Source organism: Nesoenas mayeri (genome assembly GCF_963082525.1).
Source record: "Nesoenas mayeri genome assembly, chromosome: 1".
In the NCBI taxonomy this organism is placed as follows: domain Eukaryota; kingdom Metazoa; phylum Chordata; class Aves; order Columbiformes; family Columbidae; genus Nesoenas; species Nesoenas mayeri.
Window position 1 is genome coordinate 94,707,892 of NC_137541.1, and position 13,967 is coordinate 94,721,858.

At 41.4% G+C, this 13,967-nt stretch overlaps 1 protein-coding gene across 6 annotated transcripts in view; it reads right to left on the bottom strand.

Annotated features, from left to right (window-relative positions):
- The window catches only part of UBE3A (ubiquitin protein ligase E3A), a 53,772-nt gene extending 42,140 nt beyond the window's left edge, over positions 1-11,632 (bottom strand). For 2 of the 6 annotated variants that reach the window (XM_080363852.1, XM_080363847.1), the window contains exons 1-3: positions 11,152-11,632; positions 2,932-3,051; positions 2,288-2,355 (exon numbers count right to left, since the gene is read on the bottom strand). The gene's annotated coding sequence lies outside the window, so the exon portion shown is untranslated. Of the gene's footprint in view, positions 1-735; positions 791-2,287; positions 2,356-2,931; positions 3,052-3,867; positions 4,381-11,151 lie in introns of those variants that run through there. The other 4 variants (XM_080363851.1, XM_080363849.1, XM_080363848.1 and 1 more) reach the window with 4 other exon arrangements.
- Positions 11,633-13,967: the final 2,335 nt, after the last annotated feature.

Here is a 13,967-nt window from a genome sequence, read left to right on the forward strand (position 1 = left end):
CACAGATGTACGTCACCCTCATAACAGCGGTAAAGACCTGAAATTATTTTTAACTTCTCCATTTGGCACTTAGACCTCAGTTTATTTTTCTTCTACTACACACACTCCTTAATTTTTGCAGCAGAACCATTTGTTTCTATCTCAGTTACGTCTGCTACTTCAGGCTCCCTCCAAAGTGGCATACAGTTATGAACGGAAAGCCCCTTTCTACATCAGGAAGTGAAATCCAATCATCTGTTCAAATTTCTTTCAGTAGCTCTCCTTTTACTGGCTAGGTATCAGGTTATTTTCCAAACAGGTAAGTTTTACAGCTTCACTTCAACTTTAATATTTAAACTTTTATTCCATCCTTTTGCTTTTGCTTTGTTATTTTGCTTTCTTCTGCCACCCATCTTTCATGAAGCCTTCTATGTAAAGTACCTTTCCGTTCAAAATGCTTTTCAGTGTCATCAGTATGTTTGTTTACATATAGATCATATTAAGACCAAAAAATCCTGCAATTGTGCAATTCAGTAGCATAACATTCAGCTTTTCTGATGTTCCATTAGTATTCATAACTCACTAGTCATAGGGGATTAGAGGGAAATTCTTCATCAATTTAATGAAGCACATACCATTACAAAGACTCTATGCATACATACAGTGGCAAGCAATTAAACATTAAGAAAAAAGCAGCCAGCAGAAATAATAACGATAAAGAAGTAACTGCTTAGGTTTAAAGAACAGCCATCATACACACAACTGGTATCAAAACTGGAGAGCAAGAAGCAGGTGGGTGGTCCCAGTGGTGCTGTGGGTGCAAAAATGAATATAGACTACCTGTCAGATGCCTGCTATAGTAAAGGACCAATCTATACAATTTTCTCAGGAACATCTGGATTGTGATAATGTAACATTATAGCTTTTTAAAAGATTTACAGTTTTTAATTAACACACACTATATTTAAAGTTCCATCATAGAATTAATCATTTTAGCTCTTATCTATAGCTTCCTACAAAATACAACTTACAAAAGAAAAAAGAGACACCAAATAACCTTCTGCAAGGCTGACGTTACAAACTTATGTTCTCACGTTAAGTATCTTCAAAAGAAAAATCTAGACATAAACACATGGTGTATAAATCTTGTATCAGCAGTTACTGAGCTCTCTACATTTTAAGTCATTAAAAAAGTACACCCATAGCTAAGAAGCAGTTGTTGAAGACACTACCTACAATTTTATATGTACATGAACAGACCTATTTAATGTAACAGAAAAATGAATATAATACTTGTTTTTCTGGATGCAGCAATGCAAAAATTTCAAAATTCTCTATGTACCAAATTGCAGAACTACAGAATTTAAGAGATACTACTGAGTGGTGCAGTTATTCCATACTACCAGGTATCTCCACAGGACTACATCAGAATAAAGTCAGAAAATGGAAATTAAAATAACTACAAGTAGAGGTTCCATGTACATATTTTTAAGCTGGCTGGATATTTAACAACCTAGACAAAAAGAGATACTATGTATTATGGGCTCATGTTAACACTGCTAATGAAGGTTACATTTCTGCATGTCCTAACATCCCAATTCGCAAATCAGACTTACACTGATGTTTGTGTAAGTATTCTAGTAGTTCTGAACTTATTTTTAAACTCATGCCTAAAAACTGTTCAAGTCTCACTACACATATGCTCAGCAGCAAGGAAAAAAACAACCACCACCAAAAAAAAACCAAATCAAAACACCAACACACACACACTTTCAGAAACAGCACCAATTCTTATCCAATCCACAGAGAAATACAGGGTGTTTCAAAAAGACAGAGCCAATTTGAAATCACTGTATCTCTGTAACCACCAACTGCCCATGAATGAAATTCTTACTGAGGGTACAGCAAGTGGATGGAACACAGAGCATTTATAAAAAGGTCACTAAAACTTGATAACTTATTACACCATTTGTAAATTTGTGTAATTGTAAGATGTTGAGTCCATCTTTTTGAAACACCCCGTAGATGGACAGCAGCAGCACAATGCTGAGCTTGTAAAATGAATTAAAAGGGAATTAATGAATGTTGTATCCTCAGTATTTATTTTCTCCATGAAAAATCCAATAACTCAGTTTTCTAGAGAACTATGCCTAAGTAACAGACACAATAGTTGAAAAAATATGGGAAAAACGAACGTGTATGTTTCTTTCTGAATTTATTTTCAACTTTCAACTAAAATAATGGAACAAAAATATTTGTTATTATAATTATTAACATACACACAATGTAAGTGAAAACATAAACATACCATGTCTTTCCAGAGCTGCAGAAACTTGTTCTTTCAAATTCTAAAATGGACTTCTACAGTTCTTGTACCTATAATGCAAAACATTATGTTTCAGTTTTTGCACTATGCTCCATACTGCTCAATTCAACTTCAAAACAATAACATGCAAGAATGGCTATTCAATTAGTCACAAGCCTGCAACTAGAGGAAATATATAGTTAGAATCATGTAAGAGAATCATAGAACACCTCAAGTTGGAAGGGACTCACAAGGATCATCAAGTCTGACTCACTGCTCCTTGCAGGACTACCTAAAACTAAATCGTATGACGTCCCAAACTAAATCATACTTTCCATTAAAAAAACCAAACCAAACACACACACACACAAAAACCCAACAAAACAAAACAAAAAACATAACTGAAAATACTTAGTATAAAACATACTCCAAACATTTTCACACACACACCTAAAATCCCAACCAATTTCAGGGGAAAAAGTGACAAAACCAGGCATACAATTGAAGAAATCTATCTACTTTCCAGAAAGTTCCTCATTTGGTACAGAGTACCACATTTTCAGTACCATGAAGATTTAATACTTAATTTACTGGTTCTAAAACTTTATTAGGAACCAACAAATCCAATGCAGCTGATTTAGATTCACCTCCGATCTAGACTGGAGTTCTGCGAAGGAAGTCCTGATGTGGTTACCTGAAGAGTAGATTCAGGTTTGTCTTAAGGATGTCAAACAACAGAGAACCCATCCAGTACCAAAGGGCAAATTCTGTGTCAGGGATATGAAAAGGAGTGATCCTGGATTGACATAGTTGTGCCAGTAAAGCTCTACAGCACTGTTTGCACACAATTTTTAATATTTAAATTAAAAAGTTAAATAGGGCACTCCACCTGTTTCATAAAACAAAACTGCTATTTTTAACAAGCAATTATGATAATTATGTGGATTTATGTACAATTTAGATGAATAAGTTAATGTTACACAATTGTGTCAATAAAACTTCACTACCATTCAGAAGGAAAAAATAAAAGAATATATTTAAATGAACAGTATGAGACAGTAACTGATGATTTTCCTGTTTGGAGGTGGTACTTCCACACCATACCAACAGCAGAAATCCAGAATATCTATCTTATATTCTACTGAATAATAATTCTTCATTCACAATTACACCACTAGGCAAACACAAAGTATTCTAACAAATGTGACTGATATTTTCACACCTTGTATCACAGAACTTCCAGCATATGCTCCAATGTATATATTTATGTACACACACAGACCAATGACAGTCTATATAAAATTCACTCTCCTCTAAGATACAAAAGCACCAATTTTCAGCACACAAAGATACAAGCAGAGCACAAAGTACAACATGGAAAAGTATCACAAATACATCTATTAGGGATCTTATGATCGTTGTCCAGCAATAAGAGAAAAGAAAACAAAGGTTCCCAACATAATGGAAGCTATGTAGTTTAAGACAATACAATTTACAGAAAGAACAAAACCAGAGTAGAGGAGATGGAGACAGAGGTTTTGCTTACTAACACACAGCTAACAGCAGAAGAGCAAATAACTAACAGCACAAAACTGAACTACCCGGATTTCCAGCTCTCCTTCCTCTATCTCCCCCACCAAGGCAGAAGAATTCAGCAGTATCCTAAAAAACAAAACAAAACAAACAAAAAACCAACCAAACAACAAACAAACAAAAACACCACGAATGTGCAAAGGCTACACGAACAACAACAAAATGAAACATGGAATCTGCCATGCTTCCCTAAAAGGAATGAAAATAATTTCATGACGTCAGACATGCTTCAACATTCATCTATAGTATACTTATTAATTACAACGAAGCCACATCTGCCTAAAAAAAAAAAAAATGCAAATGTGACTAAAAGCACAGCTAACACTATTGGTTCCACTCAACATGAAGAAATCTTTATCTGTCACATGACCAGAGCCAAAAGAGCTGCTTTTTCATAAATATGTCATACATTTTCAATAAGAGATTGGAAGGCACACTGAATTATATTAACAAAGATGGTAAGCTACTGAATTAAGCAAATGGTAGCAAATTGTACAGAACTACAAAACACTTTAATTAATTATAAATTAGGAAAAATACTTTGCAACTCCCATGTTTGGCCTGATGAAAGACACCATGAAGTGGCTTCTATCAGGTGCTTAAATGATGTTTTCCCCTTTTTATTTTTCAGTAACTCTCATGAGATCGGGCACAAAAAAATTCTGAGCATACTACCCTAAGGAAAATGGTAGGTATTTTACCCAGTGTTACAGATTCTCTCACACAATTTCAAATATGTAAGTTCAAATAATAATTCTCTTCCACAACTATCATTCTTAATACAACAATACTAGCCAAAGAAACACAAAACCCAAACAACCAAATATTCACAAACATCCTCCTTTCAATAAGATATTCAGGTCATAGGAATCATGCAAATGGAGTATTTATCACCACCTTACAATGTAAAGTGCTCAACCTTTGCAATCAAGACATTCCAGTATTTCACAGGAGTGACACACACTCATAAGAGCTCCTGTGGCCTTGAACTCTCATGGGACTTGCAGGTTGTGTGAACTCTAAGTATGTATTTCTATGGTCCACAATAGGCGAGAGTTTTGCTACAGTAGCTGAAACACATCTAGCTGCAGCTACTGCAGCCAGAGCTGGCTAGCATACTTTGGACTTTCTAAAAATAAAATAGTGTATATATACATATTAAACCACAACCTCATCACCAAGCCTTTGGACATGAGATTTCCCTATGAAATAAAAAGTAATCATTATCTAAATATGGCCATACAAATAAGAAAGATACAAAAATCATACTGGAAATAGAAATTCTGAAGTAGTGATAGACATCTTCAGTATTATCTAGCTTTGTAAAAGTTTTTGATACTTTTTAAGAAAACAAAAAATATTGTACTGTAAAATCAAAACACATTAAGCATTTATCAGCTCAAACACATGACTGTTGTGGTTTAACCCAAGCTAGCAATTACAACCACCATAGCCACTCACTCACCCCCACCTCGAACAGGGGAGAGAATTGAATGGGAAGGGAGAAACTTGGATTGAGATAGACACAGTTTAATAAAGTAACAAAATATTAATACACTACTAGTAAATAAATACACAAAATAGAAAGAGAATATACAAGATATTCAATGCAATTCCTCACAAACTCTGTCCAACTCTGTTCACACTGAGCAGCCAATCCCAGGTAGCAGCACCTGGTCCCAAACAGCTGATCCCAGAGAGACAAAAGAGGAAAAAAGGCGGAAAGGCAAAATGACAGAAGGCCAAACTCCACCGTCTCTGACCAAAAAAGTGAAGGTGAACACACGAGAGCAAGAGAGCAACCAGAAGATCCCAACTCTCCTTAAATACGAAGCATGACGCTGATGGGATGGAATACTCTTATTGATCAGTCTGGATGTCAGTCAAGCTCTGTCCTATCCATGCTCCCCCTCCTAGAAGCCTCACACCTGTGGGCAGAGCACTCAGAACACCTTTGGCTCCCAAACTAGAGCAATTAAAAACATTAACTCTGTCCCAGGGTGTGACGTCTTTTTCTTAAACTAAGTCCAAATAATGGCCGTGCTAGCTATGAAAAAGAAAGGTTTCTAACTGCATGAAGAAAATTAACTTATTTACAGTCAAACCAGCACAATGACTAACTATAATGCAAAAGAACTCACCTACAACTATGATAGCATTTCCTGAAGTATTTTGACCTGCAGCTCATCTTATAAGTTCAGCTCCTTGAGGGGTCACTCCACCACCCTCTAATACTCCAAGCCTGCTGAACTGCAGCTGCTCCAGCCTGGCTCCCACAAAGCACACCAGAGCAGAAGCACACAAGTAGTGCCAGAGCCTGACTGCCTGGACAAGTCCGGCATCTCTCAGCACCACTTGGCAACGTGTTACAGATAGCTCTGGTGCCTCCCCTGCACAAGGCTCCCAAAGGTAAGGGAGATGGGGTGTTTCCTTCTTATTCGAATTTCCTGATTTTACCAGTTTCTTTGGTGAATATCAATGAAGTATCAACAAGTCCAAAAAGGGGTCTGCCAAAGGGAGTAAGAGTGTGGTCTCATCTGCAAAGGGGAGATGAAGAACTAGTTTCACCTCTTACTCAAGCTCAGTCAAGACAGCAGGAGTCCTGCCACAGTCCTCACAGGACACCAGGTGAAAAGTAAACCATGGAGACTAATCACTGCCAGACAATTATGCAACAATGACCAACCCTGAACACATGCTCCATGATTTTCTGCTTGTCATTCCACCGGTTGAAGCAAGGCCCACTAAAACCAAACTTCCATTGGATTTCAAACTGAGATACCCTACAATTTTTGAGACACACTATCTGTTAGTTACTTAGGCCGCAGCTTTGAAACTGTCATAAAAGGTCTGAACACATCAAGTAGCCAACTGGTACACCAGTTCAAGTTTGTGCTAAAACATCACCACTGTAATTCACCTCTGGCACAGTCCCACTGTTGACATACTACATATGATAAGCATTATTCTCAAAAGTAAAGTAAGTGAACACAGTGCATGTTTTTAAAGCTATTTGGATGGATGCAAATGCTAATGGTTTTTGATGAAGTCTTGAACAGTTACATATTGTGAATATCCTCAAAAAAAACCCCCAAACAACGGAGTCCAAACCACTGCTTCACTAACTAGAAGCTTCTCTTAAAACACATATACTTCTGTTCTAAGGAAATACAAGTTGCTTCAAAAGAAGCAGGTCATCCCTCTCACCTAAGACAGTGAAATGAGGGTCCAGAGGGAAGCCACCCATTTAGTTCCACTCAGATGAACAACTGCAGCTTCTCCTAATTCTTCACCACTCTGTAAAACATGGGTAAAGAACCATGCAAGATAGTAATGGAAAGAGGATCAGTAAAGACTGACTTCCATTCCCTTCCTCCATTCAGCAGTTTGAATAAAACAGGGAACCAGGCTCAACCTATTAAAAATAAGTAGTAGTTAACACTTCCTTCAAGAGAGTCATTCAGAGTATTTGTGAGACAGAACACTATGGTAATATTTCGTTCATAATGTAATTTTGCAATCGGTAAGTTCTGTCACTCCTAGCCCCAAGAAGGTGAAACTACACAAACCCAGCCAGTTAAAGAGCTATTCGGTCACACATTATATTGCCAAGCATGAATCCTGGATCTCAACACTACTTGATTTTATCTTTTTAATTTTTCTACTATGAAGTTATTTTCCCAAAGAAATGTGTTCCCAGCTGGTAGAGGTACCGAGGTGATGCTTCTTTACAAAATATTACATTTACACTGTATTTGCTGACGTTCTGCTAGCCAACCACATACATTACACACATTCATATGAACTAGCATTTTTCCAAAGTTTTATTCATGGGCAATACAGTCTTATGAGGCTGTCAGGCACTGTAAACACAGGAAGCTAATGCAGTAAATGTTAAAGGTCAAAGTATTTAAGGTGACAAAAGTCACTTCAGACTTGCAATTTGCTCACCGTTGTTGTCTCTGGGAACCAATTATTTAGCAAAGCTTACAGCACACCCCTGGTAGAAGGGGGAACATAGAAAGGAGGAGTTAGGTTGTTTTTTTGGGGTTTTTTTGCGTTTTTTTTTTTTTTTAGTTAATTAAATATCATATTCTAAATTATTTGTCACAGACCCTGATGGCAAGTGGATTACCCTTGTCCTTCCATGTACAAATCAGGATTTGATTAATGACAGAAAACCTTTCAACATTGCTTCTCTATAAAACTTGTAACTACCTTAAATATACTACAAACTTCAGAAAAAGTGTTAAACATACCTCCTTTGTTTAAAAATCAATATCAATTCATTAACCAAAGTGAAGCAAAGGCCTGGCGCACAGTACAAGAAATGAAGATTGAGAAGATTGAGACTGGAAATGAGATATATGCCTATGTACTCTAGGAATTCTTTCCTCTTCTCCCTCAATTGCGTGTTTTATTTTTAAGAATTAGTGACTTTTACCTTCAGGAGCGGGGAGGAAGAAAAACATTTCCTGCATTTAAAAAAGATTAATTATCTCTGGACATTCACTAAGTAAACTGAAACCAAAAGCAGCAGAGGAAAAAAAAAAATAGTAAAAAAAAAAAAACTTTCCCACAAAGCAAAAACTAAGATGATACATATTTACAAAAACAAACACTAAATTTGTTCCACAATAAATGTCATATCATGTACTACATTATTGTTTATAGAAAATGTTATATGCTTAAACATGTTCACAATTAAACATGTTTATGACTATTAAAATCTGACTCAAATATATTTTTCCCTCCAATTATGTATTTGATTAAGTAGAACCTGTGAATTCATAGAGAATTGGTAAAGAACATGTCAAAGAAGCACATACTCATAATGAAACAAGCATGATTTTACACTGCAAACACATGTAATTTCACGTTTCCAAAGCAAGAGGGTTTTATCCTACAAAAAGTGAAGTTCAACAAAAATAAAGAGAACCTGTTTCATTTACTCAAGTTGACCATAACAGGGTCAAACTCAAGGTGCTCTATCTAACAAGGATTCTAGTAAGCTGAGAACATCCCTAGATGTATTTAACAAATGCACAGTTTTAAATTCCATTCACAAAAGAATCATCATTTGCATATGTCTTTAAGCAGTGGCAGTAATTAAAAAAGGACTAAAAGTCTCATTTGCTTTTAAAAAAAAGGATCAAACCCACACAATGTTAAGAGTTCTGACCTGAACTGAGAGATCTAGACTTTGAAACTCAGTGCTGTGAAAAAGTTAAACACCTTCACTTTTTCAAGGTTGCTTTTCCTTCAGTCACTTTTTTCTTTTAAACAGTCACACAGTCATACTCCAAGAAAACCCCAAACAAATAAATTTATTTTGCCATTTAGCTTGGTACTTTATTTCTAAATTCTTAGGAGATACTCAGGATATTCCTGTAAACAGAAATAGTAAATAACTCTGGTAAACAGAAAATGAACTTGTTAACTCTGGTATGAAAGATGCTACCTTGAATAGCAAACATTTAGAGTGGAATGAAAGCTATTCATAAGAGAGAGATGAACTATCTGTAATATTGCACTGCAATAATTTCAGTTAAAGGCATATTTGGTCCTGTAAACCTAAGTAGTGGTCTAGCTTTTCTTCCAAGATTTGTCTGTATTAAATTGACAGCACATTACTGTTACGAAGACAAGTCATAAGCACTGCAAACTGCATCTGTTTTAAGACATAAATGTATGTGAGGAAAATTATCAAATATCCATAACAATTTAGTAATGCACGTATTTTCAATTCAACACATTAATTTGAAAATACTGTCAAACTCTGCATTTAAAGTACCCTTAACTGCTTCCAAGATGAAAAGGCACAAAGTATTTGACGCCACCACCCCTAACAAGCAGTTTGTGAAAAGTGTAAGGCCCATTTTCCACATTTTCCAGGAGTTTTCATTCTTACCTCTCATCTCCATTATTCTCCCAGCCAGGCATAGATGTCTAACAATGCAGTTAAACTTAAGAGTGTAGCTTCTCCCTTAGCAGGGAATCTCTGTAACTGGATGCTACTTGCATGAATTTAGGAACTTAATCTTATCTTTTAAACCTCTCCCTTTCAAAACAAAAAAACCAAAACAAACCAAAACAAAACAAAACAAAAAAAAAAAAAAAAAGAGAGAGAGAGAGAGAAACTGACAGCATAATCACAGTAAGTCTTACTTCCTTAGGAAACCAGGTACAATTCCCACTGAGGAACTTTTTGGTAGACATGCAAGAGGCATGGTAAAACTAATCCAAGATGCTGATTCTCACAGAGCCTCAGGTTTGCAAAAAGTCCCGCTGAGGCAGGTAAGTTTCCATATGGACACAGAGCGACTATCCCTGAAGTGATGTGCAGAACACAGGCATTTGCCTCAGAATTAGAACATCGCTTACACAGATGGAAACATAAGCAAGTATTACCATTAACTGGGAAAAAAAAAAAAAAGCGCATAACTACAAGTCTACAGATTACAGGTTCTTGCCACTTAAAATGAGAGTTGTGGAACATATTTTCTTTCCTAAGCAGAAGTAATTTCTGAATGACCGTTTCACATCATCTTAGACATTCGACTTACAAATCGACTGTGAACCATAACAACCCATGAAGTTCCTTTAACAGAAATACTGCAGGCACAGTTCAAAACTGAAACCCAGCAAGTCCCACAGTCAGGAGTGACAGATCACGTTTATCAGCAGAGCAGCTTGTTCGCAGGTAAGCAGATCAAACTCTTCAAAGGGCACACAGAAGCTAACACGAATAAGTTAACATACCTACTTTGTTAAGCAGGCCTTGCATGCCAGTTACACACCATTTCACCTCCCCGTAGCCCCCCCAGGGTGTCCCAGCCGGCCATGCTGACAGCACCGAGATGCCCCATGCCCACAGCAGCCCCACGGATCAGGCACCGCCACTGCGCCGCTCGGCCGAGCCGAGAAACTGAGGCAGGGGCAAGCTGGGGTTCACCCGAGGTCGCCCAGCAAGCCCGGTCTCCCCGGGGGAGAACGAGCTGAAGCCCGGAGCCACCCGTTCGCCCGGCCTTCCCGCTTCTGTGGAGGGACGGGGCGGCCCCGCACCCATGTGGAGGAGGGAGAGAGCCACCGGGGCCACGCACCCCTGCCGCCGGCGCCTCCCGCCTTCCCCATCCGATGTGGGGGATCTCCCCGGCAAAATGAAGACGGCAAGGCCGCCTCCCGGCCCCCTCCCCTCCAGTGCCGGCGTGAGACGGGCGCCATCCCCCCTCCCAGCCCTTCCCCGGGCCGGGCGCTGCGCAGCGCCTACCGACCTGGGCGCTGCGGCCTGCTGCTCCCGGTCACTCCCGCCGCCGCCGCCCGGGCTCATGCGGGGGCCGCGCCGCGCTCGGGGCCGGGCCACAGGCGAGGAGGCGCCGCCGCCGCGGCTGCTGCCGGTGGAGCCGTCGGGGCCCCGGGGCGAAGGAGACGGGGCCGCGGCCTGGCGGGGCGGGGAGAGGCGAGCGGCCTGGCGAGGCCGGCGGCGCGCAGCGGCGGGAGGGGGGGCCGGGTCCACGGGTGCGCCTCCTCTCACGGACTCGCTTCGCTCTCAGCCCGAGCCCCGCGCCACCATCTTGGGAAGCAACGCGGATATCGGCGCGGCGCAAGCTCGGAGGACTCGCGGCGGGCGGGGATGGGGCGTGGGGGGGCAGGAAGGAGGACCCGCTGTGTCCCGGCGTGCAACGCGGGCAGGGGCGGGCGGACGGACAAGGCGGCTGCGCCACGCTACCAACCGCGCGAAACCATAGAGTTCCCCGGCCGGTTCCTTCCTGCCTTTTTCACTCGCCGCGCCCGGCGCAAGGGAGCCGAGGCAGCGCCTGCGTGCCTGCAGGCGTGAGGTGGCGGCCGCCATGTTGGAAGAGGGCAAACCGGGCGATGGGGCGGGGACTCCTCCCCCATAGAAAGGCAATCAGCCTGGCGCGCGGGGTTGTGAAGCGCCGAGCGGGGCGGAGCTCGGAGTTGCGCATGCGCAGTTCCCCCCCCCCGGGGGCGATCCGCGGGCGGGGGTGGGGTGGGGAGAACTGTGGCCGTTGGCGAGGCGCGCGGGGGCACACACATACATGCGCGTGCACACGTACATATCCACGTGCACAGAGCGACATACACATGAGCACACGTATGAGATGTACACATGGGCATACACAGAATCATAGAATCGTTTTGGTTGGAAGAGACTCTCAAGCTCATCGAGTCCAACCGTAACCTAAGTCTGGCACTAAACCGTGTCCCTAAGAACCCTGTCTATGTGTCTCTTAAACACCTCCAGGGATGGTGACTCTACCACTTCTCTTGGCAACCTGTTCCAATGACCAACAACCCTCTCTGCTAATAAATTTTTCCTAATAACCAATCTAAACCTCCCCTGGTGCAACTTGAGGCCATTTCCTCATGTCTTCCATGGCACGCAGCCAGGGGGGCGCGGAGGCAGCCCAGGCTGGCAGCACAGCACGGGCTATCGCCGCCACCTCCTCACCTCTCAGCGATGCCCCCTCTGAGGCCCATCACCATCAAACCCCGCTGCAGCAACGGGACTGTCCGGCGGGCCCCATGGCAGCCTGCCCGGAGTATATCCAGTTCAACCTGGGAGGGGTGCCAGGGCCAGCCAGCGGGAGGGCACGCTGGAAGGGGAATGGCCGGTGACCTCTGGAGGGGAACCTGTGCTGCAGCCATGTGCTGCTGCCACCGCTGGCCGAACATGAAGACAAGGCAGCACCCGGCTTGGCTGCCCTAGTCATGTTGGGCCCTGCAGAGAGGCCGGGGAGAGCAAGGACTGGGTGGCCGGCTGGTGGGAAGGTGCAGGGACAGCCTCACCATCAGCCTACAGTGGCAGGCAGGTGGGCAGGTAGCCACCACAATGTAAATTTAGGTCACCGAAAGCCTGGTGTTATTCACACCATCAATGTTTTCACTCGTAAATCACTGATTTTTGCTCGTAGCATATGCATCTAAATAAATAAAAGACCCCATCTCTGGGGGGACGCTGAGGGTAGAACTGGCTGGCAGGGCTGGGAGGGTCGGGGAGCAGCGAGGCCCAAGAATGGAGCCCTAAGGGTGGGCAAGAAACCCTCTGATCCTGCACATCCCTGCCTGCTGCCAAGCTCGCTCCTCTGCCCCTACAAATAATTTTTCCATTGCCTCTCAGGTCATTCCTTTCCCTCTGCTACCTTCACCCAGATCTCACGCATTGCAGGTATGCTTTCTGAGAGGATTTCAAAAATACAAGTAAAATTCGCATTTTGACAGGTCAGTGTTGAAAGCAGATTGGTCAAATAATTTCAGAGTTGGCCAGCATGTGCAAAATAGGACTTTTTGGGGTGTTGAATTTTTTTAGGCATTAAAAATCAAGAGCTGCAAGCATAGAAAGGCGAAGAAGAAGGAAGTAGAAAGAAAAAAAGGAAAACATCTGAATTTTTTTTAAATTATACTTTACTAAAGGGAATTAAATAGAGCTTGTTCTATGCTGGCAGAGAATATACTTTTTTCTTTTTTTTTTTAAGGGTAATCTAGAAGCATGAGAAGTTCTTAAATGTTAGAATAAGCCACTAAAACAATAAACTCTCAAAAGCATGGTACTGAAGACAAGTATTTGTTCTGGGCCAGGAAATGTGTGTTTAAGATCTTTAACATGACATGGATACATCAGAGTTTTTAGCACAATTTTGGGAGACATAATGTGTATGTTACAGGATAATAGCTGGTGAACTTAAACTACATCATTACAAATCAGTGCAGAGAGCCCTGGTACTCACAAAGAATATGGTGGGCAGATGTATAATTGAAATATTAACACTGAATGAAGTATTCTTGTACTTTAGTGTGGTGTGAAAGCAGGGTACATTGTTGTGCTCAGATGGACTTCAGTATTCATCTAAAAATATTCAGTGGAATGAACACAGACTTCTGCATCTGGAGGCTCTCTCCCGCACAGTAGCGAAATCTGCCAACTTTGATGTATTAAAATTTCAGATTCAGGACAAAGCTGATTGTGTCATGAGCTTTCATGTTACCTCAGAAATAATAATATTGAGAAAACTGGATCTGGAAGATGCACTGTCTTGCTGCTTTTCCCTTGCTCTGTTGCAGAGCTCAC